Genomic DNA, 9753 nt, shown 5'->3' on the forward strand with positions numbered 1-9753 from the left:
CTCGTAATCGTCGCTTATATCGGATCACTTATCGAATTATAACGAATAGGAAAACTGTTCGTGCGCAGCCTCAGTACACCCAAGGCAAAGCAACCAACACTAATAATTGACATTTATATCGAATCGTGAATGCTCGGAACCTTATCAAATCATTATCGAATTGTAACGGATATAGGTGTTAAATTATATCGAAAACATTAACTAATTGTAGCGAATGGAAAAAGCAGGTCATGCACAGCCAACAAGGCAACACAACGATCACTACTAATTAACATTTGTACCGCATCCCACACGAATGACGGAAACAACTGTCAACCATAGCAAATCGTTATCAAATTATAGCGGATACAGTTTGTCAATTTAATCGAATCACTAACGATTCATGATGAATGCAAAAAAAGGGTCGTGTGCAGCCCCAGTGCCACCCAGGCAGCACAACAAACAGATACAATTATTGACAATCATGTTCACAATGTATAATTTGTAGGACAAAGCGTCACCAATACATTTTACATTCGAAGGTATGCACAAAAATGAATAATCATAAACAAATGACAAATGAGTTACTAATCTTTCACATGATTCCAGCAGAAGCAGAATCAATATAATATAAAAAATATATAAAAATGTAAAAATAAAAAAATATATATGCAAATATACATATCAAACCCCCCACGTCATTGGGAGAAGACAAGTACATAAGCACAATACCAACCCTACAATAAAACAAATGGGTGTAAAATACACGAGCGCCTATCCCATCGAGGAGCGCGTACATGCCCCAAAGAGACAGAAAATCTATACAGAAGCACCCGAGGGTAATCAAAACAAGATTGACACCTCGATGGGAAATATAAATTTAAAAATATTTATTGGAAGTGGAGAAGGGGGAAAAAAACGAGGTAACCCTGGTCTCGTTTACCTCTATGTATAGGGGGACAGGGTAAAAGGATTTCAAAACTGCTTCCAATCAATCATTAGATAAGAAACAGTTTAGATCAAGTTCGATATTCATTCGCAATGGCTGCAAGGTTTGTAATTTATAAATCCATCTGGTTTCATTTTTCGAAATTTCTCTTTTCATATGCGTTCCTCTCCAATGTCTCATGATTTTATCAATCTCATAAAACCTACACAAAAAAGGATCGCTATTATGGTACTGTTTAAAGTGTCTCGAGACACTGTGATTAGGGTAACCTTTCTTTATATTTGCAAGATGCCCATTTATTCTAATTTTTAATTGTCTTGTAGTGCGACCTACATATTGCAATGAGCATGGACATTCCAATATGTAAGTTACATGATCTGAATTGCAAGTGATGAGAGGTTTAATCCTAAATTCTTCTCCCGTTACACATTTTTTAGGAATCCCAGGACCCCTAGTAACTTTACATGTACGACACCTAGTACAGAAATGAAAACCAGACCCATCCAAGAAGGTAACCAATTTCTTTGGTGGGTCTGGTACATTTCGGGCTAGCCGATTTCTAAGGCCAGGGGCCCTCCTATAGATGAACCTAGGCCTGTTTGGAATGGTAGATGCAAGGTCTTTATCTTTAAGTAAAATGGGCCAATATTTTTTAAAAATGGTCTCTAACTGCTCCAATCCACTGAGGGTGATGGCAACTGTGCGTCAGCACATAGCCATTTCTGTCAGTGGCCTTAGAAAAGGTTTTAGTTTGGAACCCACCATCTTTTTTAATGATGGTGAGGTCCAAATAGTTAACCTCCTTCATGTTAGTTTCTGCTGTAAATTTCAAACCATAATTGTTCCTATTCATTGTCCCCAAGAAAGACACAAAACTGGCCTGATCACCCTGCCAAAACAGGATCATGTCATCGATGTATCTTTTATAGAACACCAAAGACCTATTCATATCAAGAAAGATACTCTCAGATTCCCATTTATTGAGTACAATATTGGCTATACTTGGGGCATACCGTGCCCCCATGGCCACACCCCCTATCTGATTGTAAAAATCATTATTGGCCCAAAAGAAGTTATTAGTCATAGCCAACTTTAACCCTTTCAATAGAAAATTATTCTGCACCTTTTTAAGGTTGGATTCTTTATTTAATTCCCATTTTAGTGCATCCAGTGCATCATGTTGCCGGATGTTAGTATAAAGGGATTCGATATCTATTGTAATCATAATGGTGTCATCTGTAGCCACCAGTCCTTGCAAGGAGATTAGCAAATCTCTACTATCCTTGAGATAGGAAAGACTCAGAGGGACTAGCGTTTTAAAGAAACCATCTAGATATTCACCCAACCTTGAAAAGAGGGAACTAACATGAAGGAGGTTAATTATTTGGACCTCACCATCATTAAACAAGATGGTGGGTTCCAAACTAAAACCTTTTCTAAGGCCACTGACAGAAATGGCTATGTGCCGACGCACAGTTGCCATCACCCTCAGTGGATTGGAGCAGTCCCCAAGGGACAATATATGAGACTCAGGCGAAATTGTACAAATGAGACTGATTTTGTTACACAGGCGGGAATTTTCAGAGCGATTCCTAGAAAAAGGGTACAGATCAGAGACCTTAAAGCGGGATTCCACCCTAAAGTGGAACCTCCACTGATCGGATCCCTCCCCCCCTCCGGTGTCACAATTGACACCTTTCAGGGGGGAGGGGGGTGGAGATACCTGTCAAAGACAGGTATTTTCACCCACTTCTGGGCATAGACTCCCGTGGGAGTCTACGCCATTTCCTGCCCTGCCGCGCTGTCTGCTGGGACACACACGGGTCCCAGTGACAGCACGGAGATTTCCTATTGCGCGGCTCGCGCATGCGCAGTAGGGAACCGGGAAGTGAAGCCGATTCGCTTCACTTCCTGATTCCCTCACCTAGAATGGTGGCGACAGCAGCCGAGAGCCGAGCGATCGATCGGCCTCGGCTGCCGGAATCGCTGGAACCCGGGACAGGTGAGTGTCCATTTATTAAAAGTCAGCAGCTGTAGTATTTATAGCTGCTGGCTTTTAATATATATATATTTTTTTTTTGGTGGAATCCCTCTTTAAGTAGAGAGTTTGATAGTGTCAAATATGGAGAGACAATCCCTATTGACCCCCAAGCCCAAATCTACTTTCAAGGGTGAACTAGCTTTTGTGACAGGATTCAATAGACAATATAAGCAATTAGAGACCATTTTTAAAAAATATTGGCCCATTTTACTTAAAGATAAAGACCTTGCATCTACCATTCCAAACAGGCCTAGGTTCATCTATAGGAGGGCCCCTGGCCTTAGAAATCGGCTAGCCCGAAATGTATCAGACCCGCCAAAGAAATTGGTTACCTTCTTGGATGGGTCTGGTTTTCATTTCTGTACTAGGTGTCGTGCATGTAAAGTTACTAGGGGTCCTGGGATTCCTAAAAAAAAATGTTGAATTTTACATTACGTGTAACGGGAGAAGAATTTAAGATTAAACCTCTCATCACTTGCAATTCAGATCATGTAACTTACGTATTGGAATGTCCATGCTCATTGCAATATGTAGGTCGCACTACAAGACAATTAAAAATTAGAATAAATGAGCATCTTGCAAATATAAAGAGAGGTTTCCCTAATCACAGTGTCTCGAGACACTTTAAACAGTACCATAATAGCGATCCTTCTTTGTGTAGGTTTTATGGGATTGATAAAATCATGAGACATTGGAGAGGAACGCATATGAAAAGAGAAATTTCGAAAAATGAAACCAGATGGATTTATAAATTACAAACCTTGCAGCCATTGCGAATGAATATCGAACTTGATCTAAACTGTTTATCTAATAATTGGAAGCCGTTTTGAAATCCTTTTTACCCTGTCCCCCTATACATAGAGGTAAACGAGACCAGAGTTACCTTGTTTTTTTCCCCCTTCTCCATTTCCTATAAATATTTTTAAATTTATATTTCCCATCGAGGTGTCAATCTTGTTTTGATTACCCTCGGGTGCTTCTGTATAGATTTTCTGTCTCTTTGGGGCATGTACGCGCTCCCCGATGGGATAGGCGCTCGTGTATTTTACACCTATTTGTTTTATTGTAGGGTTGGTATTGTGCTTATGTACTTGTCTTCTCCCAATGACGTGGGGGGTTTGATATGTATATTTGCATATATATTTTTTTATTTTTATATATTTTTTATATTATATTGATTCTGCTTCTGCTGGAATCATGTGAAAGATTAGTAACTCATTTGTCATTTGTTTATGATTATTCGTTTTTGTGCATACCTTCGATGTAAAATGTATTGGTGATGCTTTGTTCTACAAACCTGGGTGGCACTGGGGCTGCACACGACCCTTTTTTTGCATTCATCACGAATCGTTAGTGATTCGATTCAATTGACAAACTGTATCCGCTATAATTTGATAACGATTTGCTATGGTTGACAGTTGTTTCCGTCATTCGTGTGGGATGCGGTACAAATGTTAATTAGTAGTGATCGTTATGTTGCCTTGTTGGCAAGGTTTAACCCCCTGATCACCCGGCGGGTGATATCAATTCGGTTTTAGGGTCAGGGTCTGCGTCGCCCCAGGCAGCGCTAGGTTAGTGCCAGTACCGCTAACACCCACGCGCAAAGCATAAACCTCCCGTAGTGGTATAGAATCTGAACAGATCAATATCTGATCTGATCAGATCTATACTAGCGTCCCCAGCAGTTTAGGGTTCCAAAAAAACGCATTGTTAGCAGGATCAGCCCAGATACCTGCCAGCACCTGCATTTTGCCCCTCCGCCCAGCCCACCCAAGTGCAGTATCGATCGATTGCTGTCACTTACAAAACACTAAACACATAACTGCAGCAATCGCAGAGTCAGGCCTGATCCCTGCGATCGCTAACATTTTTTTTGGTAGCGTTTTATATTTAAATCCGGAAGGCAGTGCTTGGATTTCGGGGTCCCGTACGTGGCTAGGCTCCCAAAAAGTCCCCCCACATGTGGTATCCCCGTACTCAGAAGCAGCAGAATTTATTTTGGGGTGTAATTTGACTTATGCCCATAGCATGTGTGAGCAATATATCATTTAGTGACAACTTTGTGCAAAAAAAAAAAAAATTGCAACTTGTGGCAAAATATAAAATATTTCATGGACTCAACATGCCTCTCAGTAAATAGCTTGGGGTGTCTACTTTCCAAAATGGGGTCATTTGGGGGGAGGGGGGGGGGTTTGTGCTATTTTGGCATTTTATGGCCTTTGAAACTGTGATAGGTAGTGAGGAGTGAAATCAAAAATTTGTACCCTTAGAAACCCTGAAGGCAGTGATTGGTTTTCGGGGTGCCGTACGCAGCTAGACTCCCAAAAAGTCCCACATATGTGGTATCCTCGTACTCCGGAGAACCAGCGGAATATATTTTGGGGTGCAATTCCACATATAACTATGGCATGTGTGAGCAATATATCATTTAGTGACAACTTTTTGTAAACATTTTTTTTTTTTGTCATTCAATCACTTGGGACAAAAAAAAATATTCAATGGGCTCAACATGCCCCTCGGCAATTTCCTTGGGGTGTCTACTTTCCAAAATGGGGTCATTTGGGGGGGTTTTGTGTTATTTTGGCATTTGATGGCTTTCGAAACTGTGATAGGTAGTGAGAAGTGAAATCAAAAATTTGCACCCTTTAGAAATCCTGAAGGCAGTGATTGGTTTTCGGGGTGCCGTACGCGGCTAGACTCCCAAAAAGTCCCACATATGTGGTATCCCCGTACTCAGAAGCAGCAGAATATATTTTGGGGTGCAATTCCACATATAACTATGGCATGTGTGAGCAATATATCATTTAGTGACAACTTTTTGTAAACTTTTATTTTTTATTTTTTTTGTGTCATACAATCACTTGACAAAAAAAAAATATTCAATGGGCTCAACATGCCCCTCAGCAATTTCCTTGGGGTGTCTAGTTTCCAAAATAGGGTCATTTGGGGGGGTTGTACTGCCCTTTTAGCACCTCAAGAAATGAGATAGGCAGTCGTAAATTAAAAGCGGTGTAAATTCCAGAAAATGTACTCTAGTTTGTAGACGCTATAACTTTTGCGCAAACCAATAAATATACGCTTATTGACATTTTTTTTACTAAAGACGTGGCTGAATAAATTTTGCCCTAAATGTATGACTAAAACTGAGTTTTTTCGATTTTTCTTATAACAAAAAGTAGAAATTATCTTTTTTTTTTTTCTCAAAATTTTCGGTCTTTTTCCATTTATATCGCAAAAAATAAAAATCGCAGAGGCAATCAAATACCATCAAAAGAAATCTCTATTTGTGGGAAGAAAAGGATGCAAATTTCGTTTTGGTACAACATTGCATGACCGCGCAATTACCAGTTAAAGCAGTGCAGTGCGAAATTGTAAAAAGACCTCTGGTCCTTAGGCTGAAAATTGGTCCGGGGCTGAAGTGGTTATTATTATGTATGGTGGTTCACTGATGTCCACTATTTCTCCAGTATAATCATTGTTATTATATATGTGCATATTTTTCACTTTGGTGATGTTCACATTATTTTAAGCACTTTTTTTCAGCCATTCTGATTCCGTGGTTTAGAGAAAAAAAAATTTTTTTTTTTTTGCAAATTAGTGGTTTAGATTAATATTTTTTACAGAGCTCCCTTAATCATTATCACTCTACAGTTGTTTGTTTCACTTTTCTAGGGAGCTGCTCTTTGTGTATATTTCTTATTTGTTTTTGTTCACATGGCGCAGAATTTGAGCAGTTGAATTGCAACTGCCTTGTTCACAACAGTGATTGTGCTTTACACTAGTACCTCTGCTTTGCAGCTCAGGACTATGTCTCCTCGTAAGAGGGCTTCAGGGGGAGGTAAGAGGCACCGGAAATCGCCGCCTACATCTATGGGTTCTTGTCATGCCTGCAGGGTAACCCACCCCCCCGCAAAACTGGAGGCAGCCGCTCAGCATGAGTCTGTACCCCTGTCAGGTTTTGCAACCTCTCCCAATGTTTTGGCCACTGTTTAAAGGCTGCATTGGATAGGTGATTACTGGCAGGGTCCTGTTGCAGGCCCAGATTAGTGGGTTTCCTCTAGGACCCCCCGCTCCTCCAAAGTTTATCAGAACCCACTGTGAAAGGGTCTGTTGGTTTAAGACTGAAAAACCCTGAGGCGGGAAAAGGTAAGTGGAGTTTTCTAAGAAACTTACTAAGTTGTCATGCCTATGCAGTCACCACTGGGGGCTGTATTGAGCACTCCCCACCAGAGCTTGTTTTCTCTCCCTTAGGGGAAAAAGCGCCATTTAAAAAAAAAATAGCACAAAGGGATGGGCTTAGCGCTGCATGGGCGGCGGCAACGTCCAGCGTGGGAAGGGAGGCTTTGAAAAAGGCACTATTGTGTCTGTTCATGCTGCTAGAGGGACACGGGAACAGGAGGTGGTTTTTAAAAAGTTTGACTCCTGCAGCCTAGAAACATCTCAAAAAAGATGTCCTCATCCCCTGAGAGTGATCTGGCTGATCAGAGTGAGCCATCAGGAGGGGCAAGTATTGCAGCTTCTCTTAACACTGCAGTCCCTATGTATATTACCCAGGTTGTTTTTTTTTTCTTCAACCATTTTAAGCTTGGAGCAAAAAATCTATGCTTTATTTGCATTCCAGACTGGGGCTAAGCGCAGAAGGTCCCCATCCATTGCTCAGGACCCTCATTCCTCAGGAGCAAGAGAAGATTCGCCTTCTAAAGACCAGGAAGAGGCTAACGTCTCTGCATCTGAGGAACCTGATACAGAAATATCAGGTCCACAGGAAAGATTGTTGGTACAATCTCACTGGGTTGGTCCGCTCTACTTTTTCACTACCAGCAGCGCAGTCAGTTGATGAAGCCCACGTCTGCTTGGGTTCACTAAAGCCTACCCAACTTAATAATTCTTTCTCTTATATTCACCGACTGACACAGCTCCTCTCTTAGCCATTGGGTTGTTATGCCCACCACTAGGAGAATACTAGGCATTATTATGTAATACTCAGAACTTTTCAGTTCCGCCCAGGGGGCGGTCCCTTGGGCAACAACCCTCCAGCCTGCCATGCAGTCATCAGTTTTATTTTGCCTAGAGAAGAAGGACCTAGGAACCCTGTGATCTGCTATCAACAGCCGGCTGGGTGACAGGCTGGATGCCCTTATCCTTGTAGTCTCCCCAGTCCAGCCATCAAGCGTGCACAGGCCGCAGCTCTGTTCTAGGCAGGCCACAATGAAACCTCAGCTCCAGAGGTGGTCAAGAGCTTTTATGCTCCAGAGCACACATATGACCGGGCTACTGATGTCTGCGTCAGTGTGCCGGGCCAACAGCTACCCTGTACTGATCAGTGAGTGGGTCTGTGATGGAATATCTCCCAGCTCTGCAGAACTGGTAAGTACAGCTCTCCCTGCCTCGGTGGGGCTGAGCAGCTGGGCATTCCCCAGAAGGTCGATTCGGGGGTCCCTCACCTCCCTCTTCTCTCCCTGTCCCTTTCCCCCTCCCTGGGGGGGATGCTGCTGAGCGGTGTGTGTGTTTGTGTAGGGGCTCTCACCTGGGGGGGTGGCGCTGGCTGGCTGAGTCCTAGGTCCTGTTTTTCATGTCCCTGGAAAGTGTCTGTGGGGCTATGCTGGTGTCCTGTGCAGCGCTGTACTCACCGCCATTGTTTTCTCCCTGTCCCTCATGGCTCTGGCATTCGGTGGCCATCTTAGGTGTGGGCATTCGGTGGCCATTTTCCTTGTGATTGTCCCTATACAGGACACCGGCCAGTTTCTTGAAGCCTGAACACGTTTTTCAGTGTTCTCCAGTGGCGGCATGTGCTCTGACGGCCATTTTCCCTGTGTTTTATGCCTTTGTGCTGGACGCTGGGCGGCCATTTTCTTGAAGCCTGAGCACACTTCAGAGTGGTTTCAGTGCCATTTGCAGCTGTTTCCACTGACACAGCACTGTTTCCTCTGCACCTGGGAGCCAACAGACTACGGGCACTACCTGCTGGATAGCGCAGAACCCCTCAGGGTGGTCAGTCCTGCGGGAAAGAGCCCCCCAGCCAGCAGCAGTAAGGAGGATGGGACTGTCACTGTTCTAAGTTCCCTTCGGATGGCAGACAGGGTAGGGTCAGCATGGCTTCAGAAACTGGTGTTTCTTCCCCTGAAATCCAGGCAATTGCAACGGGGTCACCTGCGGACTGCGCAGTGCCCCTGGACACCCGGGCGACGGTCCTTAATTCGTTCGTTGCCAAGATGGAGGTGGCACATGGGCAAAAGGGTGAAAAAAAGCGGTCCCTGTCCCCCATCCTCTGGGGAGAGCTCTGACGCAGATTTGGGCCCTGCTGAGGCTGGTGACTCCTGCTCTGTCTTGTCAGATGACGCTGACCAGGACCGTTCGGACAGTGAGGATGAGTCCCCGTCCAGGTCCGTGCGCGACAAAACGATTGTTGGAGCACTTATCACAGCTGTGCGTGATACCCTGAAGATTCAGGGGCCAGCAGATCCCTCTGTTGATGTAGCGGTCCCTTTTGGGTCCTGTAAGCCAGCACGTTCACCTAAGGTGTTCCCGTATCTGACTTATTTTGACAAGTTAATTTACAAAGAATGGGGTCTCCCGCAACGCACCTTTTTGGTGCGTTACCCCTTTGAGGAGAGCCTTCTCAAGAAGTGGTCGGCTCCTCCGGTCGTGGACCCCCCCCCCCCCCAGTATCCAGGTTAAATAAAGTAACTACGATCCCAGTAGAGGGGACTCCTGCCTTTAAGGATCCCACGGACAGGAAGGCAGAGGCAGTGGCTTGTTCCTGGTTTACGGTGGTGGGGTCCGC

This window comes from Lithobates pipiens, unplaced genomic scaffold, assembly GCF_037356315.1.
Source record: "Lithobates pipiens isolate NorthernLeopardFrog02 unplaced genomic scaffold, aLitPip1_a1.2 Scaffold_8, whole genome shotgun sequence".
In the NCBI taxonomy this organism is placed as follows: domain Eukaryota; kingdom Metazoa; phylum Chordata; class Amphibia; order Anura; family Ranidae; genus Lithobates; species Lithobates pipiens.